The following is a 23,502-nucleotide window of genomic DNA, read 5'->3' as shown; positions in this document are numbered from 1 at the left end:
AAACCAAGCTGCCTTTTATTTTGGCGAGATGTTTAGTTCTTCATATGCACTTTTATTTTGGCGAGATGTTTAGTTCGTATGCAAGAACACCTCTGCTTAATGCTTTTGATCTTAGTCATTTGGAAAACCTTGCCCCATTTCTGTCTGTGATGGAATTAGCAGCCACAGGCCTGGAGCTCTGCCTTTCTTCATCCCAATGACAAAGATGGATTGTTTTTGTTTGGGGGGTTGTTGTTGTTGTTGTGGCTGAATGATTTATGTCAAGGCAAAGATACAATCATTATGGAATCCAAGTTAGAAAACAAAATAAGCTATTTTTTTTTTCCAGGATCAACTAGAGATACTGAAATTAGTCTCTGTTACCTGAGCTCTGATCTTTGAGAGTGTCCTAGCTTCCCATTTTAAGTTTAAAGTGAAGTTTTCTGGACTTAGATTCAGATGTAAAAAGAACAGACAGATTCTTTATCTTATTCTAAGTCCTTCTCTCTTCCTCCTCCAAGTCACGTACTCATATCCATTCAAGCACAAAGAACTATACAGATCCTCTTCTGAAAGCATTCTCAATGCAGGCTTTCCATTAGGAAGCAGAAGGGTAGGATTCACATCTCTCTCCTCTGTGTTGTCATAACAACCAGTTGAACTCTTTGCACCTCAGCAATCACATCTATAAATTGGAACAAACATCTACCTTTGAGCCCTGTGATGAAGACAGACAGAGAAAGCCCATATAATGGCGTTTCATAACTAAGTGTTGCACACAATTTAAAGTTATTATTATTTGATTCACAACTTCGGTTTGGATACAAATGTTAGCAACCTTGAGTAGAAGGCCAATGGTGGAGCCAAGAGAGTTGGGACTAACATTCCAAACTGTGTCATAGGATATCATCAGTTCCCTGAGTTCTTAATGGTTGTTACATAAAACAACAGTTTGAGGGGAAAATATTTTAGTTACTTTTCTGATGCTGTGATTAAAACACTCTAACCAAAAGCAACATGGGGGTTAAGCCTATATTTCCAGGTCATAATCCATCATGGAGAAAGTTTGGGAAGGAACATTTAAGCAGAAACACCAAGCAAACCCCATAATTGCTGCTTGCTGGCGTACTCTCTGACTCACCATCTACAGGTTCACATGTAGCACTGGATGCATGTGGTAGAATCCATAAAGTCACACCATGCAACAGGTCTCATGTGGGAGGTGTATTCAGAGATGCGGGTGAGGATACACAGGCTGCCTCTGGTAGAGGTAGAGGAGAAAGAGAGTGGGAAGGAGGAACAGACAGAGCCTTTTATCCGAGGATGTTGCACGTGCACAGGAGGATATGGGATGTAGCCTCTCAGCAGCTATTAATGATGTGTCCTGCTGTTGCCAGGGGCCCTTGGGCTGGCCATGGAGGTGTCTGATTGCTAACAGCTAACTTTCTTAGATAGCTCTAGACTATTTTCCTGGGAATAGTGGCACCCACAGTGATCTGGCCCTTCCTGCATCGATTACTGATCAAGACAAATCTGCCAGAAGTGCCCAAAGGCCAGTTTAAGCTAGGCCGTCCTTCAGTTGAGGCTTCTCCTTTCCCACGACTCTAGGCTACCTCACGTTGACATTTATGGATAAAGATAGAGAGGATCAGAGCAAATTGGTGAACACTGGGAGAACAGTGGTCTCACAGAATTAAATTCTCTTTTTATCACCAGATTTCTCAGAAATATCAATATGTTAATATGACAATTTGACAGGAATGTCATTGTCTTAGTTTGGGTTTTATTGCTGTGAAGAGACACCACGACCGAGGCAACTCTTATAAAGGCAAACAGTTAGTTGTGGCTGGCTTACAGTTTCAGAGGTTCAGTCCATTATCATGGTGGGAAGCATGGCATCATGCGGGCAGACCTGGTGCTGGAGGAGCCAAGAGTTCTACATCTTGATCTGACAGCAGCCAGAAGGCTCTCATTCCACCCTGGGAAAAGCCTAAGCAGAGGAGACCTTAAAGCCCACCCCCACAGTGACACACTTCCCTACCAAGGCCACACCTACTCCAACAAGGACACACCTCCTAATAGTGCTACTTCCTTAGTCAAACATTCAAACATCCACTTCCTGGACTCTATAGGCTTATAGCCACAACCTAATGCAACGTCAAAAGTCCCCATTTTCTATCAGTCTCAAAAATATTTAAAAGTCCAACATTTAAAATCTCTTCTGAGATTCATGCAATCTCTTAACTGTAATCCCCAATAAAAATCTAAATCAAAAGGCAGATAGCATACTTCCAATATCACAGGATATACATTACCATTCCAAAATGTTGTAGTGAGGAAATACTGGATCAAAGCAAACCCAAAAACCAGCTGGGCAAGCTCCAAACTGCATCTACAGGTCTAATGTCCAACTCCTTTCATCGTTGTTGACTGCAACACAGCTCTTTCGCTTGGGCTTTTTCAACTCCCTGTTAGCAGCTTTCCTCAGCAAGTATCCCACATCTCTGGCATCTCTAACATCTTTGAGAATCCAAAACAACTCCAACTTCACAGTTTCTTGTTCCAATGTCTTGAATCCACATATGATCTTCTGGACTCCTCCAAAGGGTTTGGGTCACTTCTCCAGCTCTGCCCTCTGTAGCACTCTGGCTCTGGCTGACTCCACTCCACTGCTGCTGCTATTCTTGGTGGTCGTTCCATAGTACTGACACCTCCAATTTGCTGGAGTCTTCCACTGCAATTAAGCTTCACTGGTTTCTCATAACTCTCTTGACAGTGCCAAGCCCCACCTTCTTTGTGTGACCCCTTCATTCCTGGGCCATCAACTGCAACAGAGTCTGTACCTTCACCAGTGGCCTTTGCTGGCTTCTCACAGTGCTAAGCCTCAGCTGTTCTCCATGTCCCCTTCATGCTTATAAAACCAGTTCTACCTGGATGATACTTACACATTACCAAGTCTGGCTGCTAGCACAAGGAACTCTGGAATACAGCTTCTCTGTGCTCTCAGAAAATACTTCGTAGAAGATTGCACCATAGTGATGCTGGTCTCTTCTTAATCACTTTCTTAGTTCCAACTAACCAGTACCAGTTGTCCCAATAACCCCTTCTATTCTTAACTCCCAAGTCAGAGCTGCATGGTCAAAGCTGCCAAGTTTTGCTGCTTGTTTGGTTCTATTACATCATCACCAGTTTTCTGTTTTCTTTGCAGAAAAATATATTTATTTAATAATAAAAAAAATTAAAAGAACTGGATCCCTCCCTGAAAGGTACGGAATTAACTTCTCTAACGTACATTTTGATCACTGAGGGCTTTGTTAATATTCTACATGATTCTATAGTATAGTGAAAGATAAGATACACTATTCTACAAAAACTATGGACTGTCTTTAATCATCTATTTTTCACTTTCTCTTTCTCTTTTCTTTTATTTATTTACATTTCAAATGTTATCCCTTTTCCTGGTTTCCCCTCTGCAACTCCTCTATCCCATACCTCATTGCCCTGCTTCTATGAGGGTGCTCCCCACCCACCTACCCTCACCACCCTAGCATTCTTCTACACTAGGGCATCAAGCCTTCACGGCACCAAGGGCCTTCTCTCCCATTGATGCCAGATAAGGCCACTTCAGCCCCTTCATTACTTCCCCTAACTCCTCCATTGGGGTCCCTGGGTTCAGTCCAATGGTTGGCTGCGAGCATCCACATCTGGTCAGGATCTGGCAGAGCCTCTCAGGAGACAGCTGTATCAGGCTACTGTCAGTAAGCACTTCTTGGCATCCACAACAGCATCTGGGTTTGGTATCTGCAGGTGGGATGGATCCCCAGATGCAGCAGTCTCTGTATGGCCTTTTCTTCAGCCTTTGCTCCACACTTTGTCCCTGTATTTCCTGTAGACAGGAACAATTCTGGTTTAATATTTTTGAGATCGGTGAGTGGTCCCAACCCTCAACCGGGAGGCCATGCCTTAACTCTAGATATGGTCTTGACAGGGTCTCCCTCCCCTTTGTGGGGTATTTTAATCAGTGTCATCCCATGGGGTTCTAGGAGGTTCTTGTTTTCCTGACATCTGGGACTTTCTGGTTGCTACCCCCAGTTCCCCATCCCCCATTGCTACACACCTCTGTTCAATTTCCTGACCCTCTGTACATCTCCTCTATCTCCTCTCATACCTGATTTTTCCCCCTCTTCTCCCCCTCTTCTTTTCCTTCCAAGTCCCTTCCACCCTCTACTCAGGATAGATTACCTCACTCAGGATGATAGTTTCTAGATCCATCCACTTGCCTGTGAATTTCATGAAGTCATTGTCTTTAATAGCTGAGTAGTACTCCATTGTNTAAATGTACCACAATGTCTGTATCCATTCCTTTGATGAGGGGCATCTGGACTGTTTCCAGCTTCTGGCTATTATAAATATGGCTGCTATGAACATAGTGGAGCATGTGTCCTTATTACATGTTGGAGCATCTTCTGGGCATATGCCCAGGAGTGGTATAGCTGGGACCTCAGGTAGTATTATGTCCAATAGTATTTTTGAGGAACCGCCAGACTGATTTCTAGAGTGGTTGTACCAACTTGCAGTCTCACCAGCAATGGAAGAGTGTTTCTCTTTCTCCACATCCTCACCAGCATCTGCTGTCACCTGAGTCTTTGATCTTAGTCATTCTGACTGGAGTGAGGTGGAATCTCAGGGTTGTTTTGAATTGTATTTCTCTGATGACTAAGGATATTAAACATTTCTTTGGGTGCTTTTCAGCCATTTGAGTTTCCTCAGTTGAGAATTCCCTGTTTAGTTCTGTTCCCCATTTTTTAATAGGGTTATTTGGCTCTCTGGAGTCTAACTTCTTGAGTTCTTTGTATATATTGGATATTAGCCCTCTATCAGATGTAAGACTGTTAAAGATCTTTTCCAAATATGTTGGTTGCTGTTTTGTCCTATTGACAGTGTCCTTTGCCTTGCAGAAGCTTTGCAATTTTATGAGGTCCTATTTGTTGATTTTTTTTTTTTTTTAGCTTTGAAATTTAGAAACAAGTTTTATTTAAGATCTGAACTACAATTCCCGAAATATCAACTTTTCAGAAAACTGTGACTACACAAGAATGCATTGCCTCTTTTGCATTAGACTCAAATACAAAAACCAGGAAGGAACCAGGGCATCTCATCACGTAGCATTAACACATATTAGAAAACTGTGTAGTGTCAAAGGGATAGAACCACCAGCATTCAAGCAATGTTGTCAACTAGGCAATAAAATGGTCTACTGAATTTCTTCTTTGTCTAATTATTGCATACACTGGTAGCAATTTTGAAATGAGGAAAGGAGCTAGGCACTCCTTTTATTTTCTGTCTACAACAGAACAGGAAAATAAACTGAAACATAAGCCCTGTTTTACACTGAGTTTTAAAGAACATCAGTTATACCATGAAAGGACTAAACAGAAGTGTTTACAGATACCAGACAATCGTGAGTGGTCAGTAGACCTTCACAGGGCTTTCCGATGACAGTCAGCAGAAGCCACTTTGTAATCATTGGAAGTAAACAGAGAGGCAGAATTCATTGCCAGATACTTAAGGAAATCATGCAGATAGCCCAGCAATAATGCCAGGCTTTTCCCATCAAGGGGAGTATACCCAACATTGCCCCAGTTCTCATGAGTAATCTCAGTAGGTGTGGCCCACGGTAGGTCTCCGACATTGGCGCATCAGAGTGAGCCAGCAGAATCTCAGCATACTGAGGCCTTTCAACCTTGCAGAGCAGCTGAGCGTCCAGCATCACATTGAAATACTCTTTTTATCCCTCCTACAACTTCATTAACTGCATGCTCCTTATTATCAACATTTCCCTGTGATTTCTTGCAATTGGCGTACTCCTCAAGAATAGCATCGACATTCTTTTTAGCAGAGAGCTGGAACAACTGCTTCTGCCTAGTAATCAAGTCCCAGTCCTCCACCAGCCATGGTTTTAATTCTTCAGGGATCGTCGCCTTCACCTCCATCCTACTCTTGAATGCCTCCTCGCTCTCCAGAGCGGGGGTCAGCCCGTGCCCTTTTCTTCATTGGTACTACCACTGTCTCTGTTGCCAGGAGTCTTCTGCTTGTTCTTCCTTGTGTTCCACACAGAACCAGAAGCGGGTTTCTCAGCAGAGTGACCTCCCCATCTTCCGGGCAGGGATCGGATTCTTTGGCTGTGAACCAGCTGACTTCTTTCCCGAGGCAGCTCCTCTCAACTTACTTCTCTGCCTATTGCTTCGAGTTGGTTTCTTAAAGTTGCCTTCTTCAGCAGATTGCTGTCCGAGTGTGAGAAGCCTGCTTTCTGGAACTTATTCAACCCTGTTTTCATTCCAACAAAAATGTTCCTTCTTTCCCTTCCAAGGATTCCTAGTAATCTCCTAGGATGGTCTGGAAAAATGAAGTGGGAATACAACCCTGTATTGGGCAACTAGGATTGGTTCTGCAACCTGGGTGAGATTTCCTGATCCTTACTGTGTAGCAAACGTAGCTTTTCTGATGATGACCTGAAATGAGAATCCAGATCTTCCCAGCAGCCAAGTGTGATCGCTGCTGCTCCTCTAACCGCCCCATTTGTCAATTCTTGATCTTAGAGCATAAGCCATTGGCGTTCTGTTCAGGAAATTTTCCCCTGTGCTTTTCCCCACTTTCTCTTCTTCAGATTCAGTGTATCTGGTTTTATATGGAGGTCCTTGATCCACTTGGACAGCTTTCTGATTTCAATGTTTTTCTTCACTGTTTAAGCCTGGCTGTCCTGGAACTTGCTCTGTAGACTGACCTGGAAGGCAGGGCTCTGCATGCCTCTGTCTGCTGAGTGCTAGGATTAAGGATGTGTACCACCATGCCTGGACTTAACCTTTTCTTTTTGTCCAAGTGAAAACAATAACTAGGTCATAACCCTAACAGGATATTACTATCTCTCATATGGCCAAACACACATAGTAAATTTAAAATAAGTGGCAATGTCCCCTTTTCAACATCTTTTTCACAAGATGGAAGCTTAGCTGGGTTGGACCCCCCCCCCCATCCCTGCCACCCAAGGTCACCACTCACCCTGTTTATCTCCTTGAACACAGGATTTAGCTCCATTCCACTTCTTGGTGCCCTTTCAATACTTGGACATACATTTTGCACTTTTCCTTTGTAAGTTTGCTATGCCTGATCTAAACATTCTTCATAAGAGTGAATGACAGAACTAAGTCTATACTAGACTTTTTTGAAATTTCCTTTGTCAATGCAATTATTCTAAATCTCTTCATCTTAGCCTCAGACAGACTCTTCAAATGAGGGCAAAACGTAACCACATTCTTCACCAAAATGTCACAAGAACATTAGGCAACATACTAAAATTCTTTTCTGAAACCTCTTGAGCCAGGCCCCCAGAGTTTGAACCACCCTCAGCATCAATGTCTTCCATGTTCCTACTAGGTTGGTCCATTAAGCACCACTTAAAACATCTGCTGCTTTCTAAATCCAAAGTCTAAAATCCACATTCCTCCAAACAAAAACATGATCTGGCCCATCACAGTAACACCCCAGTGTCAAAGTTCTTGGTATCAAAGTTCGATCTTAGTTTGGGTTTTATTGCTATGAGGAGACACTATGACCAAGGCAACTCTTATAAAGGCAAACTTTAGTTGGGGCTGGCTTACAGTTTCAGAGGTTCAGTCCATTATCATCATGGTGGGAAGCGTGGCATCACACAGGTAGACATGGTGCTAGAGGAACCAAGAGTTAGTTCTACATCTTGATCTGAAGGCAGCCAGGAGGAAGCTCTCATTCCACACTGGAAGGAACATAATTATAGGAACCCTCAAAGCACACCCCTACAGTGACACACTTCCTCTAACAAGACCGCACCTACTACAACAAGGCCACACCTCCAAATAGTGCCACTCTCTGGTGGGTTTGGCCTAGTGCTGCTTGTATTCTAAAGTTAATTTGAGTCCCCAAAATTGTTTGCCGGAGAGAGTCCATTTGTAAGACATTGAGGGACCCTGCCCCCACTTAATTCTGATAGGCAAATAAAGAAGCCTGCAGCCAATAGCTGGGCAGGGCAGACAGAGGCATTCCCAAACTAAGATAGAACTTGGTACCAAGGACCGGGGGTCTTGTTGTGATAGGCCTGGCCATGTTTTTGTTTGGAGGAATATGGATTTTAGACTTTCAGATTCCCAGTCTTGGGACTGGGAGAGAAGGAAGAAAGAAATCTGCCATTCTGGGAGAGTGGGAAGGAGAGGAGAGACACCATGCCTACGAATAGTAGGAGACATGGAGAGATAGCCGCCATGGAAAGAAGCCAGGAGAGCATGGTCCAAAGGGCTGGCCGACTAGGTCCAGGGCAACCAAGGTAAGATATAGACTTTAGTAAGTGATAACTCAGGGTTATGGGTGGGAGGGGGTTAGTCATGCGGAGGTTAGGCAATGGCCCAGCTATTGAGCTGTTGAAGGCATACCAAAATATAATGGCTGTGCATGTCTTTCATTCAGGAACATAAGGTTTTATTAATTTATTAATTAATACTACACCACTCCCTATGACCAAGGATTTAATCACATGGATCTATGAGAGCCATACTTATTCAAACCACCACAGTCTTCTATAATGTTTCTTTTTATGCTTTTTCTTTCATAATACCATCTTAAACACACTTTGTCTCTTGGCCCTTCCCTTTTGGTTTCTATATTCTGAAATCATGATACTTAATTCCCAATATGTACTCTGTAATTTTGGCTACACTGGATTTCTATTAACAAACAAAATAACAAATGCTCCAAAAAATGTTTTATTGGAGCAAAGGTCCACAACTGATCCCGCCAAATATAATAGAGTGTAGTATATGGAGTGTAGTATATGGAGTGTAGTATATGGAGTATAGTATATGGAGTGTAGTATATGGAGTATAGTATATGGAGTGTAGTATATGGAGTGTAGTATATGGAGTGTAGTATATGGAGTGTAGTATATGGAGTGTAGTATATGGAGTGTAGTATATGAAGTATAGTATATGGAGTGTAGTATATGGAGTGTAGTATATGGAGTGTAGTATATGGAATATAGTATATGGAAACTGGGAAAGGAACTTGAAGGCCTCTAGCAGGCCCAAAGGAGCAAACATAGGCCTGAGCGCAGCAAACATGGCTCTGACAGGTTTTATCTTTTACCTGTCTTCCCTTGCAAAAACAAACAAAAACAAAACCAAAAACAAAACAAAACAAAACAAAACCCTATTAGATTATATTCTTAAAGCTACCCACCAAAGTTTATTCCCTTATTTGGCCATTTCCTCCTCCTGAGGCTGACCAGCTATCAAAGTATCAGAGTCCAGCAACCAAAAGCCCCCTTTTGGCTCACCTACTTAGCAAGCCTAATCAAAACAAAGCAACTCATCCTAACACAGGGTTTCCCCCTTTCCTTTTATAAACTGACATTTGCCTAGTGCCCACATCTGTCTCCCTCTATCCAGAGACAGCCCTTTGTCCCTTTGGAGCAAATATACCTTTCCCTTCTTTCCCCTTCTCTTTGGTCCTCTGTCTCCTGTCTTTGTCTCTTATTCTCTGCCCTTTGTTCCTCTGGGGCAAATAAATTTCCTTTGTGCTGAGAATTTGGTCTTAGAGTGTCCTATGCCAACTCTGGTCCTTTCAAAATTATTTTCAAGAATCCAAGCAAGTCACTAGAAATATGGACTATACTGTATGGACAGGTCCCCTTCCCAAACTATAGGTCAGATTTGCATAAAAATAATTTAACTGTCAACTCTACTGGTGCCATGAAGTACCTTAATCACAGTTCTCTTTACTTCTATCTTTTATCTGTGTCTGTTTGTCTGTTTGTCTGTCTGTTTGCTTGCTGGCTGTTCGGTAAGGAAGTTTAAATTCACAAATTCCTTGCCTCAACTTCCCAAGGGCTAAGATAATCCTTACAGGCATGTGTCACCAGTCCTGCTACTACAGATTCTTTTAAAAGTACAGTTTGTTCATAGCACATTTTCAAGTTATACAAAAGTTTTAAGTGTAGGCAGTCTGTGTAATATAGGACTCAGCCATCATAGTATGCACAGTAAGGTAGAAAAGTGGAGCACAGCTTTTCCCTTGGCACATTCCAGGCCTACCTTTCAATCATTCTTACTCGGGGTATGAAAAAGCTCCCAATACTCCCTCAAACTCACAGATTTGCTATCTTGCTGCACACACACACACACACACACACACACACACACCCTCCTCCCTTCTGTCAAATGTTTTCTTGTCTCTATGACTCAGATCATAAGTTCTTAGGCCAAATCTAACTCCCTTGCCCTTATTTTTCCTTTTTTATATCACATTTAGCAACGTATAATCTTTCTCAAACACCCAGAGGCTACCCAGGGCACCTCTAACTACCATGGCTGTCTCTCTAAGTATCACCTACACCTTCCTCAGTGTGACCCCCCATACTCCTACAAAACTTTATGGCTCATCTGCTCCACTCCAGCCTCAACTGCCAGGTACAAGCTTCCCCCAATTTGTAAATGACTACCTTCTGCAGAAGCCTGTCTAGAGTCAGAAAAACAACCTTGGGCTTGATTTGAATGTGAAAACCACTGTGTTCCTTTGTTTGCTAAAACAGTTACTGTGCCTGGCCCTTTTCAGTTTCTAGACCCCTTTGCCCTAAAAAAACACGAAGAAAAGAAAAGCAGGTGGAAAGGAAATCTCACACACTTAATTCATTCCCTTTGCTACCATGCCTTGTTACAAAACCTCAGAGACTTAAGAATATCTGAGTTAGGTTGTCAGGTTGGTTTACCATCTGCACTACCTGGTTTTATGGCAACTTGACCCAAGCTAGAGTCATCAGAGAGAAAGGAGCCTTAGTTGAGAAAATGCTTCCATGAGATCCAGCTGTAAGGCATTTTCTTAATTAGTGATCAGTGTGGGAGGGTCCAGTCCATGTTATCCCTGGGCTGGTGATCCTGGGTTCTATAAGGAATCAGACTGAGCAAGTCATAAGGAGCAAGCCAGTAAGCAGCATACCTCCCTGGCTCTGCATCAGCTCTTACCTCCAGGTTCCTTCCCTGTTTGAATTCCTTTTCTGTTTTCCTTTTGTGATGAACAGTGATGTGGAAGTATAAGCCAAATAAACCCTTTCCTCCCCAACTTGCTTTTTTAGTCATGGTGCTTCACTATAGCAGTAGAAGACCTAAGACAGCATTGAACTCATAAAAGGAAATGTGTATTCCTGAAAAGACAATGCACTTTGAATCAAGACAAACTAAGTTGTCTTTGCCAGTTCCCATCCACATGGGCTTAAACAACTTTGCTTGTCTGAACCTCAATTTCCTCATCTAAAAAGCAACGAAAATAGACAGTGTGTGGGTTATCTTGATGAGGTAACATAGTTAAGATGCTATGCCTAAGGCCAAGTAGTGGGAAATACGATGCTGTTTATTAGCCCAGCTAATTCCCATATATTTGATAATGATCATCCAGCAACTTTAAGCCTCCACTGTTTCCCCAGTCAGTGCTTGGGAAAGCCTCCAAGTCTATATTCGATGTTATGCTTGCCAACTGTTCAAGGAAGGAGAGGCTAGATGGAACTGGGCTATAACAAGAGTTGTATTTATGCCAACAGAGGAGCCATAGAGTCAGCTGAACAGTGAGGGAAAACAAAACATCATGCTCAGTCAGCTCACCATCTGCTCCTCCCCCTTCTGCATATGCACACCATTCCTCCCAAGAAAAGTGGTTCTCAACCTGTGGGTTGTGACCCCTTGGGGGAGGGAGTCGGATAACCCTCTCACAGGATCGCACGTCAGATATCCTGCATGTTAGATGTTTACATGAAATATCATAACAATAGAAAAATTACAGTTAGGAAATAGTAACAAAAATAATTTTATGGTTTTGGGGGAGGTCACCCAATTTGAGGAACTGTATTAAAAGGCTGCAGCATTAGGAAGGTTGAGAAACACTGCCCTAAAACCATCCAAAAAGAATGAGCTAATTTGACTACTGTCCAGCTGCTAGCAAAAGTGTGAAAGATCAAAGACAATGAACACTGAGACCGTCAGTATCTGAACAATGTATGTAAATCTGTAGTCAATAAAAATTAGAAGTATAGCCAGGTGTGGGGGCACACACCTTTAATCCCAGCACTTGGGAGGCAGAGGCAGGAGGATTTCTGAGTTTGAGGCCAGCCTGGTCTACAGAGTGAGTTCCCGGACAGCCAGGGCTACACAGAGAAACCCTGTCTCGAAAAACCAAAAAAAAAAAAAAAAAATTAGAAGTAAGTGTAGAATGTCTTCATTTAGGTTCCAGAGAGCAAAGTATGACACAAGGACTTCAATATAAATATTTTATAGGGGAGTAAGGTTCAAGGACCAATAGCAGTGGCCTGGAAATACAAACTAGGAAGAGAAAAACCAGTTCAAGGAAGGGTTATTAAGTCAGCCACCAATGTAGATGCTGTGTTGCTCAATCCTTCAGAACCATATGGGGCGTGTGTGAAGTCTAGAAATTAAAAGAGAGAACAAGTTAATCACTGTCTCCTACTCCCACAGGACACAAACGCTTCACACTTCTAGGCTGCATGTGCATGTGAGCCAACTACTAATGAAAACGATGTGTGATAACTAACGATAAGGTTTCGCTGACTTACAAAGCACTCATTCTTTCACTTAAGGGTCTTTGTACAGGTTAGCTGGCCATGCTCCACTTCAGACTCTGGGAAGGGAGGGTTTAGGTTTCTTTCTAGTCTACATGTCTATCTTTAGACTAAAATGTGCCAGGCACATGCTTCTTGTAGTGACTAGGGAAACACTAGGCAGATTCAAACCACAGAAACACATTTGAAGCCCTTCTCTACCTTGCATGCACTCAAATTCCACAGGACACAGCAAGTTATAAAGCCAAAGCCAAGGAGAGAGATAAAATAACCATCTAATCTACTAGGAGGCACTAAACATAAAACTACTTGACAATGAGTACCATGGGAAGGGAGTGAGACTGAGAGCCATAATCTAATCTAACAATGCAAGCATCAAGTGTGCTCGTGAGAGGTCTCCCCAGAAGCCCTATGGCAGAAGAGAGCCCCTCAAGGGCCTTGAGAGGAGGTCCTGTCAGTTGAAACTGCATGTTCACCTCATCAAAGGCAAGGAAAAGTGATGGGGAGAGCTGAAAAGATTTGAAGTAACATGTGAGAGATGTATGAGGCACATAGTTAACTATGACTCCAGCTAGAGTTTTACAGTGTGGCAAGGATAATTACTTCATCATAGGATTTAAGAAGGAAGCTCCTGAGATATGTGCTTTTCTTGTGCAAATAAGAGAAGTCATGTGATTCAAAGCAAGTGTCAGAGAACAACTTTCAGGCATCAGTTCCATCCTTCTACACTGTAGGTTCTAGGATAGAACCCTGGTCACTAGGCTTTCAAAGCAAGAACTTTTACCTACTGAGCCATCTCACTAACCCTCTATTGTTGTGGAGATTTTCCCAAATCCAGGGTTTCTACCCTACCTTTGACCCTTTAGTTCCCAGATAAAAGACATACACCACCCTTTATTTACATTAAGCCTTAATCAGCACTAGAACTGGACAGATAGTGACCCTCTAGAATGTTATTAGAATTTACTTTCCTATTGATAACCCCAAATTATTACATACTATGTTTTTCATCTGGGCTGTTCTTAACTCCAGTTTGGCCAGCCCTCAGGACCACAGTTTCAAGGCTCACCTAACCCATGGTGGCTTCTCCTCCATTAACCATTTTCTCTTCTCTGGGCCCTCCTCCAACCCCCTCCCCCCAACCCCCAAGCCTAGGAACCCTAAACCCTGCCATTGTCTCTTCTTCCCAGCTATTGGCTGTTGGTATTTTATTTACCAATCAGAAATAATTTGGGAGCAAGGTTGCATAGTGTCACTTGGAAATCAGGTCTTGGGGGTTGCACTTACCATTACGATAGACAGCAGAAGACCGAACCTCAACACTATACTGCTATCTTTAGAATTCTGGAAGCGGAGGTGAGGAACCCTGAGTCCCTCATAGAAGCAATGAGTTGTTGGTCAAGGTGGTGGTGTCAGATGGTCAGATATCCTTAGCCATGCACACTCTAAGACAGCAAACCTCTCTTCCTCATATCGTCCTAGAGTTCAGGCAGAGCAGGACATCCTGGTTCCATCTTTTAAATAAATCACTCTTCCTGAATGCGACCAAAGCCTCTCACTCTCCTCTCTTAAATATACAACTCTTTCCATTCTGGAATGAAAGGAAGCAGACATTCAGAAACCTTAAATTAGTTCTGGGATCCAAGTCACTGTCCCACATGCTATCCTCCTCTATTTCAGTCTAAAGTGGTACTCGTCTATCTTCTACTCAGAGAATTTCAAGGCTAAAACAGTCAAATATCTAAGTATCTTGTCCAACTTAAAATAGCTGGAAATACAAAGCTGTCAACTGAAAAAAATTGGTTGAACCAAAGTGACTTAAAATTTGTGTATCTTTCTGTTGGGCCCCAATTTGGCCCTGGTTTGGGCCTTGAGGACAAACCTGAGCCTGGCTCAAGTTTTGAGAGCTGTCTCAGTTACTTCCGTATGGGGTGACTCAGCAAGACCCTGCCCCGCCGTTGCTGATGTAGAACTTTGCCATTAGCCCTGTCAGTTACTCCATACCCTCGGTCACCCTTCCCTGCCTCCTATCCCATCATCTTACCTCACCAAAAATCCCCTTCCCTATGTTTCAAACTTATATAAGTGAGAGACTGATATCATAAAGTTGAGTTCCTGCTTTGACAAGACTCCCGGCTCAGTGTGTTTCTTTTGGGCCAGTCAACACTCGCTGTCCTGCTCAGCCCCAGAGAGACCCCTGGCGGGACCAGGACCTCTCCCCTGGCCCTGCAGGCAAGGAGCTGGCATATTTCCATAGATCAATTAAATATGAAGATTGCTTCTTAAAAACATGCATTCCCAGCCAAACATTGGGTGGAGCTTGGGGAATCTTGCAGAAGAGGGGAAGGAAGGACTGCAGTAGCCAGAGGAGATGGGATACAACAAGAAAACCCGCAGAATCAACTAACCAGGGCTCATAGGGACTCACAGACACTGAACTGACAATTAGGGAGCCTGCATAGGACTGACCTAGGTCCTCGGCATATGTGCTATGGTTTCATAGCTTGGTCTTCTTGTGGGACTCTTAATAGCAGTAGCAGGGCCTGTCTCTGACTCTTTTGCCTGCCTTTGGGACCCTTTTCCTCTTACTGGATCACCTTATCCAGCCTTAATATAAGGGAAGTGCCTAGTCTTGTTGCAACTTGATATGACATATTTGCTTGCTATCCCTGAAAGGCCTGCCCTTTTCTGAAGGGCAATGGAAGAGGAGTGGATTCTGCGGGGAGGCTGGGAGGAGAGGAAGGAGGGAAGATGGTGGTTGGGATATAATATGTTAAAGGAAAAAAAAAAAAACACATTCCTATAGCAAGTAACCGAAAATCTCTTGACATGTTAATATGTCCAAATTCACGATACACTAACATCTAATTTTCTTTCTTAAAATGTGTCTTCTGCATTGGTTTACTGGAGGGTATTTATCCACACGTCTATGAACTATAATAAATCATATGAAGAAAGAGGAAAAAGTGTATGTATATGTGCTTTTTTCCTGGGAAGAAATTTAATGACCTTTAAGATTCCCGAAGGGTCTGAGCTCAAAAAGAATATGAACACTTGAGTCTGGTATAAAATATCTAGTATATGAAAAAAAAAACCTTCACAGTATAGATTATATGAAAAATATAAAGTGGCACTCTTAAAACTTTGCCAGTGGGTGAGACAAAGTTATAGTCCAAATCTGTTTTCTTAAAATGAGCATTTCCTAGACTTTTGTTGGAACAAGCAGAAGATGGCAGCCCAGCCAATCTGGCATCTCCAGAAACCAAGCTCATTCTCTACCCTCCCTCCAGCAAGCTTTCTTCCCACTGGCCACTGGCACTCATCCAAGCTGAGCAGCTTAGAATAATTCCTGATATTCTTCATGCTGAGTCTGGGAGAATTTCATGCATGTTCCTCTTTGATCATCCTCCCGAAAGGATGCAACCCCAACAGCTGTGAACAGGGTGAGCTTCTAGAAGGAAGCAGACACAAGAGGTGGAATCAGCCCTAAAAGCATTCGCCCTGGTTACACTGTCCCCGCCTATCCAAGCTGCTAGCCCCTCCCCCTTGTTTCCAGTACTGTCTCTGGTTAGCATCTTCATTTTTAGGTTATAGATAGATAGATGGATGGATGAACAGATAGATAGATGATAGATAGATAGATAGATAGATAGATAGATAGATAGATAGATAGATAGATAGATAAAATTTAAAAAATCCCTCACAGCCATGGTCAGAGGACAGACTCCTATGTGATTCTGCATTCTGTCAACTTGACAATTAACACTGACTATCACAGAATAATTAGCACAAGCCACGAGTTCTGGTGACTCTTAACAACGTAAAAGGCAGAGACAATGTCCACATAAAAAGATTAAGAATGTCACTCTGGGAACAAACCTGGACTTGAATCATTGCTCTACACTTAGACATGCCATTCAAATTCTCTAAGTCTGTTTCTTTGTCTATAAAGTAAGCAAAATGGTGGCAAAGTCAATTTCATTAAAGAATTGTGAAAATTAGATAAAACCTGTGTATAACATACATCCTATATGGCCCTACACACAGCATTCTTTAATACCCATAATTATTGATAAGCGAAGCTTCAAATCTTAGCTCTTTCAATGCCAACACACCTCGAAAACTGTACAAACGCACACAACACTCAAAAGGAATTTAGAGGTATGCAGTGCCTAGATGCTACATACAAGTGAAGGGCGATCCACCAAGCAGTGACATTGGCACTCTGTTGACATCTCTCCCTTGCATTTTAAAAGAACAGTGTTAAAAGGTGACTTATAGGCAAGTTAGTTACCCAGTTCCCTTCCTGATACCCAAGCCTGTATCTTTTCACTTTGTCATTGCTGAACTGGAAAACAAGCTCTTTTAAAATTCTTTGTCCCTCCTGTCACCTCTAGGGAGAGTCTCATTATCTTTGAATATGGGTTGGTATCACCCTAAGTTCTAAGGCTACTTTTGCTTTGCTCTTTCCTGGAACCCTTGCCACAGAACCTTTGATGCCACACTTAGGAAGTCCAAGTTGTGTGGAGATGTTCTGTGGAGGCCAACAGCCTGCAGCCAGCAACTCTCCTGGCAATTCTAGCTGGCAACCAACATTAGTGGCCAGGCTATATGACGAAGCTTTTACAGTGGCTCCATTGCTCCTGTGAAGCAATGATCAGCCTCCAACTGCAAGAAATGAAGACGGCGACAGTAAGAGTGTGAGGCCGGGCGTGGTGGCGCACGCCTTTAATCCCAGCACTCAGGAGGCAGAGGCAGGCAGATTTCTGAATTCAAGGCCAGCCTGGTCTACAAAGTGAGTTCCAGGACAGCCAGAGCTACACAGAGAAACCTTGTCTCAACAAAACAAAACAAAACAACAGAAAAAAAAAAAAAAAAAGAGAGTGTGAGGCCCTTGTATTGTGCCAGAGAGTTTAGGATAGCTTGCCACGGGTCAGCAAATAAAGGAATGGAAGTCCCAAAGAAGAGAAAATTCCACGGGGCTGAAGAGATTAGCTTAGTGGGTGACAGGGACAAGGGTTCTTGCAGAAGAGTTCAGAACCCAGCACCCAGCTCAAGTGGCTCACAAACCTTTAACTCCAACTCCAGAGGAGGCCTCCTTGGGTACTTGCAGTCACATACACACTTCCGTGTATGTGTGTGTGTGTGTGTGTGTGTGTGTTTATGCTCTTACTATTGATTTTTGTACCTCTATGCATTTTACACTAACATAAGAAGAATAGAAGATGCAGCTTTGCAAAAAACAAGTCTTCCATAGTCCATTGCTTTGCATCTAGTTTATAGCACTTGACTTCTTACATCCTTTAAAGCTCTAATATGAGGTCTCAGAAGTTAGTAAGTATTCTCAGGAGGTTTTTTGTTGTTGTTGTTGTTTGATATTTTGGGACCGTGTGCAATAGTAAACATTTTTAATAATTACAATGTGTGTGTGTGCATGTGCATGTATGTGTGTATGTGTGCGTGTGTTGAAACACAAGTGCATTGTGCTGAGTCAATATGCCATTGTATGGTTATTACCTAGAAAACACTATCCGAGATTCTGAAATTTGTTGGTGTTTTTACAGAAGAACATTCTCGCTAGAGAGGGGTGGTAGGGGAAGCAGAAGTGAGCAGAAGGAGAAGGAGCCTCTGATGTGGTTTTAGTTCAAACAGAAGTTAATACTTACTGGAAGTCATGCAGCAGGGATGGATGGCTCTTCTCAATCGCATCCCTGGAGGGACCTCCAAATTAACCAGCCAACGAACAGACAGTATTCCAGGAAGAAGGCACGACTTTAAGAGAGGCACCTGCCTTCAGTAGAGGACCGTTCCCACAGAGGGACTCATTTATGGGCTGTCAGAAGCAAACACAGCTGCAGGAACACTGCCTTGCTCTATAGGGGGGTCTGGATGCCACATCTCAGTGACCACATCTAGATCAACACCTAACAGACAAAATGGTAGAATTGCAAGTATTTCCATTTTTCATAAAACTACTAATACAATTTACCTCTCTTTTCTGAAGAGAAATGGAGGATAAGTGGATCTGGGGAGGAGGGGAGAAGGGGGAATTGGGAGAAAAGAAGGGAGGAAAAACTTCAGTCAGAATGTAATATATGAGAGAAGAATAAATAAATTAATTTAAAAAATAAATAACTTTAGTTTTATGTTAATATTTTTTAAATTGTCAAAGGAAGGTCTGTGAGAATGACCCTTTCATAGTTGAAGAGAGATAAATATGATGGAATTTTGTCTCCAAACACAGGAGCTATAGGTGACTTTAATTCTATTTATATGAAAATATTCAATAGTACAAGCCTACCAGAAAGTAAAACTTTGAGTACTTTTAACTGCAACTTCTCTGAGTGCATGGTTGGTGCTATATACTACATCTTGGCATTTTATTAGAAGTTCCTGCAATGAACCCCATCCCATCAATGATCAATGTGGTAGTGTTCTCTCTCTCTCTCTCTCTCTCTCTCTCTCTCTCTCTCTCTCTCTCTCTCTCCCTCTATCTCCATTTTTTGCCATATGAGGACACACCAAGGTGTCCAGAGAGTGAGCCCTTACCAGACAGGTATCTTGGACTCTCCAGCTTTCATGAGAGTGAGAAATAGATGTTTATTTATGGTAATTTGTCTTGGCAGAGTGAACCAAAAATAGGTAGAAGCCCAGCTAAATACCATTAAAGCAATTAGATGTAATTTAGACAGATGTGGGCCACACTAAAGGGGGTAAATGAAAGATGAAGAGGCTCCAGAACAAACTTCAAATTTGCCAGAAAATGAAGTGACCTCAATGTTAGTTTCACTTCTAGCTGTTTGATATGAAGTTACTAGTTATTGCAAAAAGAAGCAAATCGGGTGTTATGTGTTTAAAGCAAATCAAAACAAAAAACTTAAGTACCTTTTTTACTTAGAGTAAATAAGTTTTCCACAAAAGGAAAGTACGTGTGGAAAAAAAAACAACATATTATTAAAATGGCTTCAACAAACACAGGGAATTAGAACCCCCAGAAATATGTTTGCATGGCATGATGTGGCAGATTAACCTTCAAATAACCTCATTTCTCTAGAAACTCTTTCTGACCACCTGAGAGAAGACAAGTATAGATAGATAGATAGATAGATAGATAGATAGATAGATAGATAGATAGAGAACTATGTCACTATGTTATAGTCATAGATACAAAAAATATGTTTAAAGTCTTATTTTCAAATTCTTCTATCTACTTGTGGACATTTTTTTAAGGTATATATCAGTTGTACAAAGGAGTTTCATAATGGCATTTCCACACAGTGTGACATATTATTTATACTTGAATAAGAGCAATAAAAATAAAATTAATGGCATCAGTATATCTTAAATCTTTTAAGTATTTGTTAACCACACAGGAAAGTACAAGCCAAATGTATATAGCTCAGAAAATATGTAGTAACCAGCACCCAGTTCAAGAAGCAGAACACTGGGCCTTCCATAACTCTATTGCTCCAATCACCATAAGCAGATGGCTGGATGTGTGTGAGATTTATAGTCACTTGTCATTTATATTTTGCCAGTGTTTTTACTCTGCATGAACATTATACTGTTGATAAAGGATGATAGACATGTTAATAGTTTGTTGTCTTATGTTTTTGTCTATTTGGTCGGTCTCCATTGATCTTTCTTTATCCCAAGTATCACAAAGACTAGGACTGAGTCTGTCCATTGTCTTCCCTTGCTGACGCCCTCTGCTCACAGCCTCCCTCGCTCCTGTGCCTCGGCAGGTCTGGCATAGACAAGCTACACTGCCCATATGTTTCCCACCCACCACCTTGGTCTAAATTTGGTTCATACTGTTACTCTCTCTCACATAAACCTAACTCTTTTTTTTTTTTTTTTTTGGTAACACCTACCATAGTCTATAATTGCATATATATTCATGAGTGTGTGCATGCCTGCTGATCATCTTCATCAGCTTAAAAGCTCCATGAGGTGAAGAAATTTACCGTTCTCTTAGCATTTCCTACCCAGCATGAAGCTCATCCAAGACAATCAGTGGGTGTGCAAGTGAAAAAGAAACGGAAAGAGGGATGAGAAGAGTAAAGTTATAAACTTCACAGTGATGACTGACTCAGAGATCTATGCCTCCCTAGTCTTGCTCCTTCTGTACACCCCAACTCTGTGGCCCATAAGGCATGTGTAGCTGTATTCCCATAAACATATCAATAACAAAATGAAGTTCATCATCCTTCCTCCATCTGATACCAGCTTTCTCCTGTGCATCCTGACCTTGCAGTGTGAAGCACCATCTACTGTCACAGCAGTCAGAACTCAGGAGTGACTTGTGTCCCTCTAACTTTGAGTGAGCCAGCCTTTCCCTCAACTAAGTATCTTCCCAGTCATCCAGTCTCCAAACCGCATCCTTGCCCCGATTCTGCAGCGACTGCTAAAACTTCTTTCACACGCTAGCAAAGAGTCCTTCCAAAACACACTTTTGACCAGGTTCCTCTTGTGCTTAAAAATCTTTCCAGGAGTGTGAGAGGTAGTAGACACCTTCCATAGTAGAGAGTTGATCCATTTTGTCAAGTTTAACAAATCAAGAAATAGGAATATAAAAATATTGAGAATTACAGGGGTAAATAGGAACTATTTTAAAAATGGTTAACTTGTAAATAATAGAATTGCAGACCAGGGGACATGAAAAAGGAAGATATTTAGTTTTTATTTTATAGCCTTGGTTACTGTTAGGATATTAATTATACTCTGTGGCATACAGTTTTTTGTTTTGTTTTGTTTTGTTTTTCGAGACAGGGTTTCTCTGTATAGCCCTGGCTGTCCTGGAACTCACTCTGTAGACCAGGCTGGCCTCGAACTCAGAAATCCGCCTGCCTCTGCCTCCCGAGTGCTGGGATTAAAGGCGTGCGCCACCACGCCCGGCTCGGCATACAGTTTTTGCTATCCTGCTTTAAGCTCCAGGCAGACCGGACCATGGTACCAGCCCCTACCCTGGTTGCCTTGGATACACACACACACACACACACACACACACACACACACACACCAGTTAATCTTAAAATGCCTTTGCTAACTCAATGACTGGGCACTACTAAACCTCCTCTGCCACCCCAGGCATAATCAGAGTGGCTGTTGGCTACTCCAACTGAAAATGCACATAGCTGGCTTTATCTCCTGCCACTACTGCCTCCTCCTCCCCGTCTCACCTCCCCACCCCAGTAGTCCCAGGCAACTCTAAGTGTCCTGCCCTGTCCTCAGTCACTGGTTGCTGGTATCTTTATTGATCAATCAAGAACCAGTTGAGGAGTCTTCCACTAGCAGCCTTCAGATGAAGATGTAGAACTCTCAGTTCTGCCTGCATCATGCCTTCCTAGATGCTACCATGCTCCTACCTTGATGATGATGGACTGAACCTCTGAATCTGAATCTGTAAGCCAGCCTTAATTAAATGTTGTTCTTTATAAGGAGAAAAAAAAAAAAAAAAGAACCAATTGGGAACAGGACCTTAGCATCAGGACCACCATCTACAATACTCTATAAATAATTTTAAACAAAGATTTTTGTTTTGTTTTGTTTTGTTTTTTTGCTTTTGAGACAGGGTTTCTCTGTGTAGCCCTGGCTGTCCTGGAACTCATTTTGTAGACCAAGCTGGCCTCAAACTCAGAAATCTGCCTGCCTCTGCCTACCGAGTGCTGGGATTAAAGGCGTGTGCCACCACCGCCCAGCTTTAAATGAAGATTTTTAAATGTATTAAGTTTCTGGTTCTCTCTCTCTCTCTCTCTCTCTCTCTCTCTCTCTCTCTCTCTCTCTCTCTCTGGCATTTTTATTGACATGGCACTTGGGTAGTTGATTACATTATCCATATGCAAATTTTATTATGTACATTATGTTGCAATGCACACTATACATATAATACACAAAAATATCCTTTAGAACAGTTATGCATAAGACATGAATAATGGATTTATACTCTGAAGCTGCAGTGTAATTAACTGGGAACTCAATGTCCTCGGAATATTTGGTGACAGTTTGCAGCACAAGGCTATTATGCTGCACACAATTGGCAGAGTGTCCCAGAAACAAGGTACTGTCACATTAACAAGGTTACTGGTACACAAGTACCACTTAGCATCAGTGCATAGCTGTAAGGAATCGAGGTTTACCCCAGGCCGCCTTAACATAACGGGATTAATCACAGCTCAGATGAAAAGGACAGGGAGTATGGTCACCATAGAAACCCTGCTGCAGTCTGGATAGTAAAGTGCTAAGACACTGGAAGACTTTAGAAGTGCGACAATTTCTGAATTCCCAGATCCTATCAACACTCTTCTTCAAGCTGGCCTCCTCCTCAGGTGTCAGAGTCACTCCACAACATCTGAGATTCCATTTTGTTCCAGGATGAAGGGCTCACTGAGGAAGATGTCATCCTTTATTCCATAGAGATCCTTAATCACACTGGAAATGGTATACACATCTAAATTCTTCATTATGCTCTTGACCAAATCTGCCACATTAGTCAGGGTTTTCTAGAGTTACAGAACTTATTATGGATGAATCTCTGAATCCATATATAGTCATATGTAAGATCATATATATGATTATATAAATAATTCACCATACATCCATATATAAAGGAAATTTATTGGAATGATTTACAGGCTGCAGTCTAACTAACCCAACAATAGCTAGCTGTGACTGGAAAGTCCAAGAATCTAGTAGTTGCTCAGTCCTACAGAGCTGAGAGTTTCGGCAAGTCTTCTGTATATTCTAGAATCCCAAAGAAGCAGGCTCAATGCCAGTGAAGGAAATGGATGTGCCAGCAAGGCCAGAGCAAGCGGACAAAGAATAAGAACTTCCTTCTTCCATTTCCTTATATAGGCTTCCAGCAGAAGGTGTGG

General features: G+C 42.2%; 1 pseudogene across 1 annotated transcript; it reads right to left on the bottom strand.

Annotated features, from left to right (window-relative positions):
- Positions 1-5,125: 5,125 nt before the first annotated feature.
- LOC110321928 lies at positions 5,126-23,091 on the bottom strand (annotated as a pseudogene). Its single transcript, XR_002380546.1, has 2 exons — positions 22,970-23,091; positions 5,126-6,295 (listed from the first exon to the last, which is right to left on the bottom strand). The product of XR_002380546.1 is annotated as a mortality factor 4-like protein 2 (transcript).
- Between the last annotated feature and the right edge of the window lie 411 nt (positions 23,092-23,502).

This window comes from Mus pahari, chromosome 5 (assembly GCF_900095145.1).
Source record: "Mus pahari chromosome 5, PAHARI_EIJ_v1.1, whole genome shotgun sequence".
In the NCBI taxonomy this organism is placed as follows: Eukaryota; Metazoa; Chordata; class Mammalia; order Rodentia; family Muridae; genus Mus; species Mus pahari.
Note: the sequence above shows the minus strand (reverse complement) of the source record. Positions and strands in the feature narration are given on the sequence as shown.